Here is a 12,376-nt window from a genome sequence, read left to right as displayed (position 1 = left end):
TAATTGACTTGATATTCAAGGCCATCCTTTTGAAATTTAAAATGCGTTTCTTTAGAGAGCACCTCATCTGGGAAGTCTTCACTACCCTCTTTCCTGGGGGCCTGACTGTACCATGGCCCTCCTATCACAGCAGGTACCACATTGCAGGGCAATCATCTATATGTCTGTTCTCTTGCACTGGACCATAATATGCTTGAACCAAGGCATTGCCCATAACCTTTGTACCATTAGCTCCGCTATTACAATAACTCAATTGATATTTGTTTAATGAGCATGTGAGTATTTGTATGAATTAATATCATTTGTTTCATGGCTTATATTCCTCTACAGTAGAAGCTCACCTGCCTGAGATCATCATAGTTGTGGCAGGCATGACTGGTTGCCTTCCCAATATCTCTTCTACTTTTCTATAATCTTTATTTTATTTTGGTCAGTGATGTGCCCAAATAAAATATTAAATTACTGAGTTTTTCCTGAAGATAGCAGAGGCCAAATGACATAGTACTTTCCAAGGAAATATAAGCAACTATCTATGGGGAATTTGTAGAAATGTTTTGCTTTTCTAATGTAAGTATTACCACTTCTTGTTGCCTCTTTCTTTTCTTCTGCCTGGAATGCTGACCTGAGGCAAGAGGAGAAGACTTCTTACAAGTTGGGAAAGAAAGCCAGCTTCAGATACAGGAAAATAGAAGGAGCTGGTTCTTTGAGCAGCCACAGCAGACCAGAATTACCTATCCGTGGATTATCGTTACATGATGAGCATCAACCTCCATTTGGCCAAGCCATAGGGTTTCTGTTACATAAATCTAATAAAACCCATTAAGTGACAGTATCTAAAAGATTGTTTGAACTAATTGCTTTGGAGAGAAAACATGAATAGGTGTATAGCTATGGCAGTGAATAGGAAGTTTTCTATTTCGTTTCCAAAACTTAATTACTATGAGACTCAGGATCTATTTCCAGGAAGAAATGACAAATTTTGTTGTGCACTGTGTGGGGATTAAGTGATCATTTGTGTGAAGTTCTATAATGCAGGAATACTCATGAACTGCTATGCCAGTTACTTCTAACGCTCTCTCCAACATTTTGTTTTTCAAACATGTGCAAATTCACGGCCAATCCTGGCTCTAACTTGAAATAGAGATGATACGTGTGGAAGAAGGCAACAGTGAACTAAAAACTAGAAGTCGTCTGTTCTAGCCTTAGTTTTTTTGCCACTTGATGGCTAAGTTACATAATTTTTAAATGAGTTTAAAATCACTGTAGGGAAGCAGCCACCACCTGTCACCCTTTTTCTACTGCAATTGTGACCTAAGCCTGAAATTAAAACTCCTCTGTTTCCGCATTTATCCTTCCAACTGCTGCCTACTGAGACTCAGGGATTTGGCATCTTAAAGGAACCCACACATCCCTTCAGGCTCCTGAAAACCACTGCCAACCACCCCTGCTTTCTCACAATTGTTCCCCAGGACTGCTTGTCTTTGCTGTCACCATTATTCACGCAACACACCCACTGAACAGGGATCAAGAGAGTGATTGTCTGAACTTGCTCATGAATAAATTGAGCTGTAAACTCAGGAAAATTGAACTTCACAAAGAGAGAGAGCACAGAGTTTTACAGACTGTACTTCTGAGAAGACTTAGAGAGAGCTGCATCCTCTTTGCTCATCATTTGGTGAAAGATAAAAACATCCTCTGTGAAGGCGACTTCATAGAGGCAGTAGCATCCTTCCTCCCCATCACTGTCTGGAGAACCGAGGCTTTTCATCACATGGCATATCTAGGGGACAAGCTCTCAATGGCAAATGACTTGAAAATTATAACTGTAAACCAAATGGTTGCTGAAGCTTCTGATCTTAAAGATTTAGGGCAAAATTTCCGTAAATGCAGGACATGCACAATTCCATGGCCGGTGGGATCTACAGCTCCCCAAAAGATTTCTATGAACTTCATAGGGGAGTCAGTTACCTTGACCTCTCAGGCTTCTTGGAGCTGGTATCCATATTTACTTCTTAGACCCTTATTCAGACATAAAATTCAATCCTTCATGCTTTCCTCATTAATGCCACAACTGCACACTTAATTCACTCACTTTTACTTCACTGAAGACTGAAGTTGATAAGTAACATACGTAATACATTTCTCCTCTTTACAGGAATATTTGATGGTTTTCTTTACTATATATTAAAGATTACAACAATATGTTAAATGAACATGTAATAATGTAGCCATATATTTTATAATGTAAAACAATAACTTTAGCACCTACTCTGTGCCAGTTATTTCCCTAAGCTTTCATAGGAATTATTACAGATAACGTCACAATCCAAAGAAATAGGTACTCTTCTCACCCCTATGTTTCAGATTAGGAAATTGAGGCCCAGAGATATTAGATCAAAAACCTTGGGTCATAAAACTATAATGTGCAAAACTAACATTTGAATATAGATCTGTATGAATTTGTACGCTACATCTAACATTCCTAAAATTGGGTTTGCATGAACTATTAATGGATACAGCTATTGAATAAAGGTGGCCCACGTGATTAGTGAAGGGGGTCAACATATGGGTTATAGACTCAAACAAAGCCAAGGAGTGTGTTTCTAGTAGCACACCCATTTCCATAATCCTTGCCAACACTGAATACTCACAGACCAGACAGTTCTTAATATGAAGTGAAGAAATAGTATGTGATCAATGCTTACATGCTTCTTGATCATTAGACCCAATCTATAGCAACCACCCCACCCACAATCCCAGCACTAATGGCCCTGCTCTAATACAGAAGCTGTTAGAATGGAGCAATCCATCTGTTCTCTTGAGAATAAAGGACCTAGCTGCTCCTCATCCCAGGTGTATTGCTTTAACAACTTTCAATATAGCCTTAGAGGTAGGCTCTAATATTTCCCCAGTCTTTCTGGCATTTCCAGTTGAAGAGAGATCCTAAAATGGAGTGTAATAAACTTTATTATCCATCTGCATCTGAGATGCAATACACATTAACTAGGAAATACACCCAGATTTCCAAGTGTGACTCTATTTGATAGTGTAGCTATCTGTGAAGGAAACTGTCCCGATGACTAATGGATGCTATCTGAAAGGTAACAAGTTACACTCTGCTATGACCTTGTTTCATTTTCTAAAGCCTTTACCCCTTCAGGCCTTACTCCACTGCTGCTTTTGGTTGGGTAAATATTCTCACCTTTCTGTATTTTCTTTGGAGCACAAGCATGGTATGTAAATGTGTTTTTTGGAAAAAATTTTATTCAGCATCCCATTAATGAGATAATGTATTTATTTGTTATGACAATAAACACAGCTGCAGAATGGACCGTAAAGAAATAGATGACTTGCAGATTTCTGTGCCCAATGTGTCAAATGTAATTGAGAAATAAATTCAATGATCCATCTGCTTCCCATCATCTACTCTTTTATTTTTGTCAGTATCCACGGTTTTTAAAACCAGTCAGAATTATTTATACTAATTACTCACTAAAAAAAAAAATCCATGTAGAAATTGAATGACTTCGTAATGCAATTTTGCCAACCCCTAACAGACTGTGCTTCTTTCCAACACTCAAATCTAATGACTATGATGAACTCTTTCTCCTTATTAATAGTTTCACTTTATCATGCCAATACTATTGAATTTTCTCTTTATTACTGTCTTATAGGCACTGCTAAAATAATATATCATATAATCAGCTTAACGGTAATCTAATCTATTACCCTGGCAGTGCTTGCCAAGAAAAAGGAAAACAGACAAGGAATACAAACAAAATAAACAAGTGAACAAAAAACCTGTTTTATGCAGATTACAACAAAGATACATCTGCCTGCTAATACTATTCATAGGTGAGGATTAAAATAGCCAACAGCCATTGGAACTAATTAAATATAATTGTACCATTTCTCTTTTTCCTACTTCATTGTTATAATTATCCCACTGAGAAACCACAAGTCAGTGCTGGGGAAAGCAGCAAAAAGTTTGTTTTCTCAAACGTTTTCATGTTCATGCTTCTCTGCTCTGGAGCATTCCTTTGTTTTCTTGAACCCTCAGGGACATCCCTGAAATAATCCAATAAAATATTTGCAACAGTTGGAGTGGGATGGAAGGAAACAGAAATGTGAAGCTCTCTTTCAAAAGGTCTTTATTGGTATCATTTTCTTTTTTTTTTTTTTTATTACAAATGAAATCTGTGTTCTCTGTTAAAAAAAAAAAAAAAAAAAAACAGAGAGAGAACCAAAAAGAAAAGAAACTGAAATCATCTACACTCTCATCAAGCAAATAACCACTGTTAACTCCTTGTTATTCATCCTCCCAGCATTTATCTATGCATTGTATGCATATTCTTTAAACAAAATTGAGATGCTATGAGACTCTTTTGCAGCTTATTTTTCGCAATTAACAAGATAGCACATCTTTCCATGTCTGTAAACATAGATTCACATCACCATTTTAATGGTTGCACAGATACAAGGTATGTTGCCAGTTTCCATTGTTGTACATTAGCTATGTGGGTACAGCCAGTGTATTTGGTTTGGTTTCTTTCTATCGCTCTCCTGTAGTCTAGTGGGAGGACTGGTATAGAACTTGCCTCTGAAATGACGATGCTTTTGACCCACATATTAGAGGCTCTGTGGTTCAGTGACAGGAAATCTTCTACCCAATTGAATTCACTTTTTCCCCTAGTTTTATTAAGGTATAATTGACAAATAAAAATTATATATATTTGAGGTATGTAACTTGATGTTTTGAGAGATATATATATCTCATACAGCATATATATATATATATACAGCATATATATATATATATATATATATGCTGTGAAATAATCACCACAATCAAGCTAATTAAGATATCCATCACCTCATCTAGTTACCATTTTGTTTTTCTTTCTTTCTTTTTGTGATAAGAACACTTAGGAACACCCTCTTAGCAAATTTCAAGTATATAATACAGTATTGTTAACTAAAGTCACATTGCAGTACAAAGTTTCAGTTATGCAAGAAGAATACCTTCTAGAAGTCACTCTTTTTTGAAACTGGAAAATCAAAGGCAGAGCTGTGTTTAAGAGTTTGAGAGAAAATTATTTTTTCCATGTCTCCAGTCTCTACATTTCTTGTTGTTACACAAGCCAACTGTCCTTCCTAGATAGGGTCTTGAGACCTCTGTCCATGACCTGGGGCCATTGTGGTGGCTGTAGGGACCCAGGAAGTAAAGCCACTTTCCATTTACCATTATGCCCCCACCCTTACAGTTGCTATTATCTCAGTCTGGGATCTCCTGCAACAGAGTTTTTCTACTCATGAGCTGGGATTCTAGGCAAATAGCTTAACCTGTCTCTGTCTCCCTTTCGCCATTTGTTAAAATGGAATGATAGTAGTCTCTACCTTGTGAGACATCTCTAACAAGTAAAAGAATTCATAAAGCACTTTCCAAAGTGCCCTCTCTCTTAGAAAGTACTCAAAACATGTTAGTTCTCGTTACTCCAGCCACAAATATCCCCATCCTTCAAATTCCAGCTCAACCATCTCCTTCAGGAGACATTTCCTGGGCCTTGAGCTAGATATGAGCATTCTCTCTTCTGATCTCACACTTCCTCAGTATTTCTCTGCTGGCATTTGTTTTTACAAAATATTGTAATTAAATATATTAATTTCCGTTACTACACTATGGAACTCTTAAGAAAGCAAGCTGTCTCTTTTCAATTTTTGATTGGCTGAATAGTGCATCCCCCAAAAGATGTCTACTTCTTAATCATCCAAAGCTATGAATGTTATCTTATATGGAAAAATAGGTTTCGCAGATATAATTAAGTTAAGGATCTTGAGACAGAAAGATTATACTGGGTTATTAAGATGGATCTGATATAATCACAAGGATCCTTACAAATGGGAGGAGGAGATCAGAGTGAGTAGTAAGATACTGATGACAAAAGCAAGAGATTGGAGTAATGTAGTAATGAACCAAGAAATCCCAGCAGCCCCTGGAAGCGGGAAAGACAAGACACAGATTCTCCCTTGGAGCCTCTAGAAGGAATTAGTTCTGCTGACACCTTGATTTTAGCCCCATAAAAATCATTTCAGGCTTTTGACCTCCAGAACTATAAGAAAATAAATTTGTGCTGTTTTAAGCTGCTAAGGGTGTGGTAATTTATTACAGCAGTGAGAGGAAACTAACTCACCACCCGATAGGATGCTTTGCACAATGTAGGTCTTCAATAAATATTTAACAAATAAATTCATTACAAACACAGCCCAAACAATAAAAAGATAGACTTCATTAAGTCAAGTCAATTGAAAAGGTCTTAATCAATCAGCTCACAAGAATAAAAGAAAATACCAATTTCAGAGCTATATTTTCCCCCAGGAAATAAAAGACGTTTTAAAACTGTAGAAGTTAAATTACAATTCAATTTCATCTGCCTATCAGTTAGAGGTCAGGGTGGGTTCTACTGTAGAGCTTAATTTATAAAACAGGAAAAATAAACCATGACAAATGAGAAGATACTGACTAGTTTTTTTGTTTTATTTTGTTTTAATGGTACCACAAATACCTAGGAAAATGTGACAATTGATTCTGTGTTATGTTTATGAAATATACTTCAGCTCTAAGGAGACAAAACTTGCACAAAGAATCATTCCTGTCATCCAACCATGTGTCTCTCCCCACTCCCTTCTCTGCTTCCTTATTTAAATACCTGTTCAGGGCATGCCCACTCAGAATAATCACCATGTTAAGATAGCAATTTGGAAAGAGTTACCTGGAACAGCTACTGCCTTAGAATTTATGACTTATAAGATATGTTCCCCATTCATCCACTTGGAAACTCAGAACTCTAAGTGCAAGTCACTGCCAATTTCTGAGACTAGGCCTGATAGTATTTCAAAGTAAAATTAGGGTGATATTTCCACCACAGAAATGAAATTGGTCAATTTTTCTTTCTGCCCTGCATTCCCTGTTCTCCCTCTCTGCTTATTTGGATTTATTTTCTTGGAGTCACACAATCAGCCAATCACCTTGTACATATCAAGGGACCAAGTGCCCATTATCTATCTCCTACCAAGCATTGCTGAGATGAAAAACAGACAAATCTGCCATGACATGCATTAAGAGTCTGGGCAGTTCTGAAGCATATGGTAAGAATGAAAGATACTTAAGGATAGAAACTATGTTCTGAATGTCGTTCTACTGTTCCAAGAATGTCTAAAGACTTCACCACTTCCTCTCCTAAGCATTAAATCTATGAAACGGCTCAGCAGGTGAGCAGTGTTCTCCATCAGCTTAGTCCAGACCCGCAAATTGCACTGCTTCCATGCTCCTGGCAAAGTTTTTCTTTCTCACTAAATGTAAAGATCTCTTGGAAAAATCCCTGGCCTGGAAATCAATGAACCCACCTTCAATTCTTAACTCTTGTCATTAATAAAGAGGCTTTTGGCTACAAATAACAGGAAACCCAAAACCAACTGGCTTAAACAACGAATATATTTATCAAGTGAAGAGTTTGGCAGTTTAAGGATTATTGAAACAGAAGCTTAACGGTATCATCACAGCTTGTGATCGTTCCATCTATCGTCTTCCAGCCTCACTGTGTTTGCCTTACCCATCAAGCCAACTTCTCTAATGGTCACAAATTATCTGCTACAGTTCCATGGGTCCTAAAAATGTGAAAACATCTCATCAAGGAAATGGAACTTTCTCGTCTCAATTTTTTTTTTAAGAGCAAAGACATTTTACTCAGAGACCCCTCCAGATGATCTCTCCTCACACCTTTTGGATTAGTCATATGGATACCCTTAAACTAATCAAAGGAGAAAATAAAAGAAGAGAGAGAGAAAAGAGTAAAAGGGCTAATTTGGTTTAAATTAACCAATATTTCCTCCCTAAATCATATACGAAGTAATTAACACCCAGGGTAGGAAAATACACAGTTTATTGCACTGTGTTTTTGATTAGTTGTACAAATTTATAAAAATCTTCCAGAAAATTTAAAAATACACAGTGGAAGCATTATTCCTATCTTGTACTTATGGAGTCACTGAGCTCATCTAATTCAACATATGTTTGCAACATATCTACTGAGTGTAGGTTACTGATCTCGATCTGCAAAGGCATCAGACATGACTGAAATGCAGTTTCTACCCTTAGGAACTGTACATTCTTGTGGAGAACCTAAGATAAGTGCAAGAACAGCTATAAGACATGCTCATTATATAAAGCCACAAGAGAAAGTTCAAATGTGATCTAATATGAGGAGGACATCTAATTCAGGTAACAAAGGGGTGAATGAGTCAAGACAGGCTTCACAGGGGAAGTGGCATTTTAGACAGACCTGCAAGCTTGTGTAGGAGTCAATAAGTAGGGACGGTGAGGGACAGCTCTTCATGTGAAGGAAGAGCATAAGTGTGACAGAAACTTCTTGTATCTGCCCCTGGGTACCAGGTTATTATTTTCTTGGTAGAAATATACCAATTGTTTTCTGTGGAAGTGCCTGTCCCACTCTCATGCTTTTTGAATCCAGATGACTTCACACACTCCTCTCTTGCTCCAGGAGTATATGTGACCACAGGCATGTGATCTAGGTTCATTATTCTGTTTTCTTGTCCATAATGGTTGCTTCAGGTCCAATCAGAATTAGTCCTGAGAGTTCTATTTGAGTTACTGAAAAAACAGGTATCTTTGTCTCTGGATTTGAACATGGGAATATGTAGGTTTAAAGAATCTCATAGGAATTTTGTCATTGTGTAGATCTGGGACTGAATCAATATAGAGTCAGAAGAGGGAGATACTGAGACCCGATGACATCATTTGATCCATTCATTTGAGCGTCATCTGAAGCCAGCCACGACTAGTTTCTCCTACTACGTAGGTTAGAAAATTTGTCCTTTTTACCAACATTTAAAAAAATTGTATTTGAAAATCCGATTTTAGTCAGATTTTCAGTCACCTATAACATAAAAGATCCAGTTGATTATTGAAGAGATGTATAAAGTTGGGAAAACTCTAGGATTTCAGAGAAAAACACAAATTGTAGAAGGGAAAAATCTCTAGAGAACAACAAATTCTCTGCAACTGACATTTTTATCCAGTGGGAGCCCACACTTCACATTCCTGTGAAAAACCATCTAGAAGGGAACTCTTTTATGATTAAAGGTGGCTGAGACACCATTTGCTACTTTTCCTATAGGGAGGTGGAATCCAATTCTCTCCTGTTGAGATTTGTATGGTATTAGTGACTTGCTTGACCAAATGTACATGGAGAAGTGACGTTCTGAGGTATCTGCCAGTGGGTCATTAGAAGCCTTGCAGTTTGCATTTATGCCTCTTGAAAAACCCTCTGCGAGTGTTGAACCATCAAGTAAGAAATCCAAATCCGAAACCTTCTTGCTGAAGAAGCAACACAAACGTACTTTGCTGGAGACTCCCACAAGAACCCAGGATTCCAGCGATATATACCCAGGTGCAAGGGATGTGAATGAAGACATTTTGGACCCTCCAGACCAAGTCACTCTGTGAATGAATACAATCCATTGATCAACCTTAATGCTGTGTAAACAGAAGTATCACACAGCCAAGACCTACCCAAAGTCCTGACCTACAAAGTTTATAATTTAAGCCATAATTCAAAGTTTTGGAGTAGTTTGTAACACAGCAATAGCTTATTGGAATAGAATTTGGTACCTGGAAGTGGGATGCTACTGTAACAAGAGCTTAAAAAATATGGCATTGAAATTTGCCTGGGCAGCAGAGAAGCTGGAAAGGGCTCAGGCAGACTGATGATGAAGCCTGGAAGGACAGGGAGGAAATTATTGGAATATGGATAAAAAGCAACCCTTGTGTTGTGGTGGTGGAAAGTGTGGTAATATTTTCACCTGGGGTAAAATGGAAACTATAAAATATACCTAATGAACTGATGATTTGGCTAAGAAGATGTCTATACAGATGATTGAAAGTGCCATCTGGTCTCTTGCAGTGACAGATGATAAGATATGAATATTTATCTATATCTATCTATTTATCTAAAAGAGAGAGAGAGAATATAAAAAAATAACTATTCAGATTTCTGGAAAAATTTATATGAAATATAAATGAGCCAGATTTTTCTGGATTCAAAAATAAAACCATTTTTCATTACCAGCCTATCCAGAAGGTAAATGCATCTAGAAGTAAGAAATATCAGGATAAATAAAATTTAAAAAGTTTAAAACCAAGACCCTTTGTTAAGATTTTAAAAGAATATCAAGCCATGCTTCATAGACCCTCCTAAGAAGATAAAGATGATTTTAAGAATCTTAAGAGTGTTGTGTCCAGCATTCTGGCTCACAGCCCAAGCAGAGAAGAACCTGTCTTGGAGAGGTTCGCAGTTGTGACTTCTTCTGATGAACTGAACCCAAAAACATTCAGAAGAACTCCATGAAGATATTAAGATAATTGCAATTAAGGAAAAAAGATACAATAATGATTCAGAGAATTGAACCAGGGCAAGAAGGTGGATCCAAGAGCTCCAGAGAATCATTCTCAGGGAGTAGAACTGCGCCCTAATCAAAAAATAGGCACCATGTTTCCAGCTGGATTTCTGAATCACTATGGGCCGATGACTGCTATTTGCCTCTTATTGCACTCTTTTCTTTTTTTTTTGAGAGGGTTTTCTATTTCAGCTCATATTCCTGGCATGAATTTAATGTTCCTTTACCTGCCACCAGGAAGGGCCAGTTGCATCACTCAAAACTGTGGCTGAAGAAGGTGGAGAAGGCTTTTTGGAATCAGAAGCCCTGTGTTTCCATCTCAGCTCCACCACTCACCAGCTCTATAAGTTACGGAAACATTTAAATTACTTGAGCATTAGATGCTTACTGAAAGGGAAATAACAAGATCTTATAGAATTATCAGCAGGACCAAATGAGATACCACTTATAATGTGCCTATTGAGCATGTTGTCTGACATATAGCAGGTGTTCAGTAGGTATTAACTTGAATCAGGGAGGGAAATAGTGCTCCCTAAGTCAGGTTCTACTAAGTCTTTGGCAACATAGACATCTATTTGGATTTCCATCACTCTTCCTTTTCTTTATGGGATTTAAGGACCAATGCAAATACTTTAGTGATTGATAAACCATAATAGTGAATGCTAATGACTCATTGTTCCCCTTACTTAGGTTAGAACGACTGGAGAAATCTTGCCTATTACTTAGAAGTTTGGTTTTAACAACCTACTAAATCTAGACAAGAGGAGAGAATTTGAGAGAATAGGCAGGCCATGACATTAACATACACACAACTTTCCTTGGATGGGCAAATTTACTCTGCACAGAGAAGATTTGTGTCCTGAGGAGTGTTACTGAATTTATGTGTTGCTATCTGGTACTTTTTGATAAAGCAAGCTGAACGTTGCCAATAGAACTATGAGCTCTGAATAAGAACAGCCCAGTGAAAAATTTAAAAATAGGTATCTTGGGTTAAATAACTTTAGGAATCAGTACATATATTACACTTCTTTTTAAAGGGCCACATGAGCATAAACACTTTAAATGCCGTGAAAAGTCTTGCTATATGTATTTTAAGTTAACCTAGAGAGAACCTGGAAATTATTAATGCTGGAACCTTTTTACAAGTAATATCCATTAATATGCTGAGGAATTAGCACGTAGGCTAAATCTTTGCAAAATGAAAATCGATGCTGATAGTACACAATAAACCTTAGATGTAAGAGCAATGCCTCTGTACATGATAGTGAGAAGTGTTTTCATTTCAGCTGGGAGATTATCACTGGAAAAAACACACTTTATAAAAGATAGGATGTTGTTTAGTTTCCTAACCCATTATCTCAGTTTTTATAAAAGCAGTGCCTTTTAGAGGTTGGAGAAAACAAAAGCCAAGTTAAGGTCAGTGATTTATCTGATGTTTACAACCGGAGTCCTTGAACGATCCAGAAGTATAAGTGCGACCTCCTGACTCCAACCAAGGGGAATATCATGTAGTGACTACCGTTCAAATTTAAATCCCCAGCTCTGTGATCTTACACATGTAATTCATTCTTCATAAGCCTCAGTTAAGTTATTTGTAAATTGAGCGTGATAATAATAGTACCTTGATCAGAGGGTCATGGTGTAGAATAAATGACACAGTAACTTGTGACAGCACTTTGCTCAATGTCTGTCTCATAACAGGTACGTTTATCGATGGTGATCATTTTATTAGCAAGCCTCGTGCTTTTCCACCCCATAATGTTTCATAAAACAATTTATTTTCCTATTTTCTGGATGATTCATTTTTTGTGTATCACTCTGATGTTCCTTCTCCAAGCCACAAAGAAGGGTAAGTTGAATGTGTTCATGGTCTGATTTGCAGGGTGGAAAGGACTGACTGAAA

Source organism: Equus asinus, chromosome 2 (assembly GCF_041296235.1).
Source record: "Equus asinus isolate D_3611 breed Donkey chromosome 2, EquAss-T2T_v2, whole genome shotgun sequence".
NCBI lineage: Eukaryota > Metazoa > Chordata > Mammalia > Perissodactyla > Equidae > Equus > Equus asinus.
Note: the sequence above shows the minus strand (reverse complement) of the source record.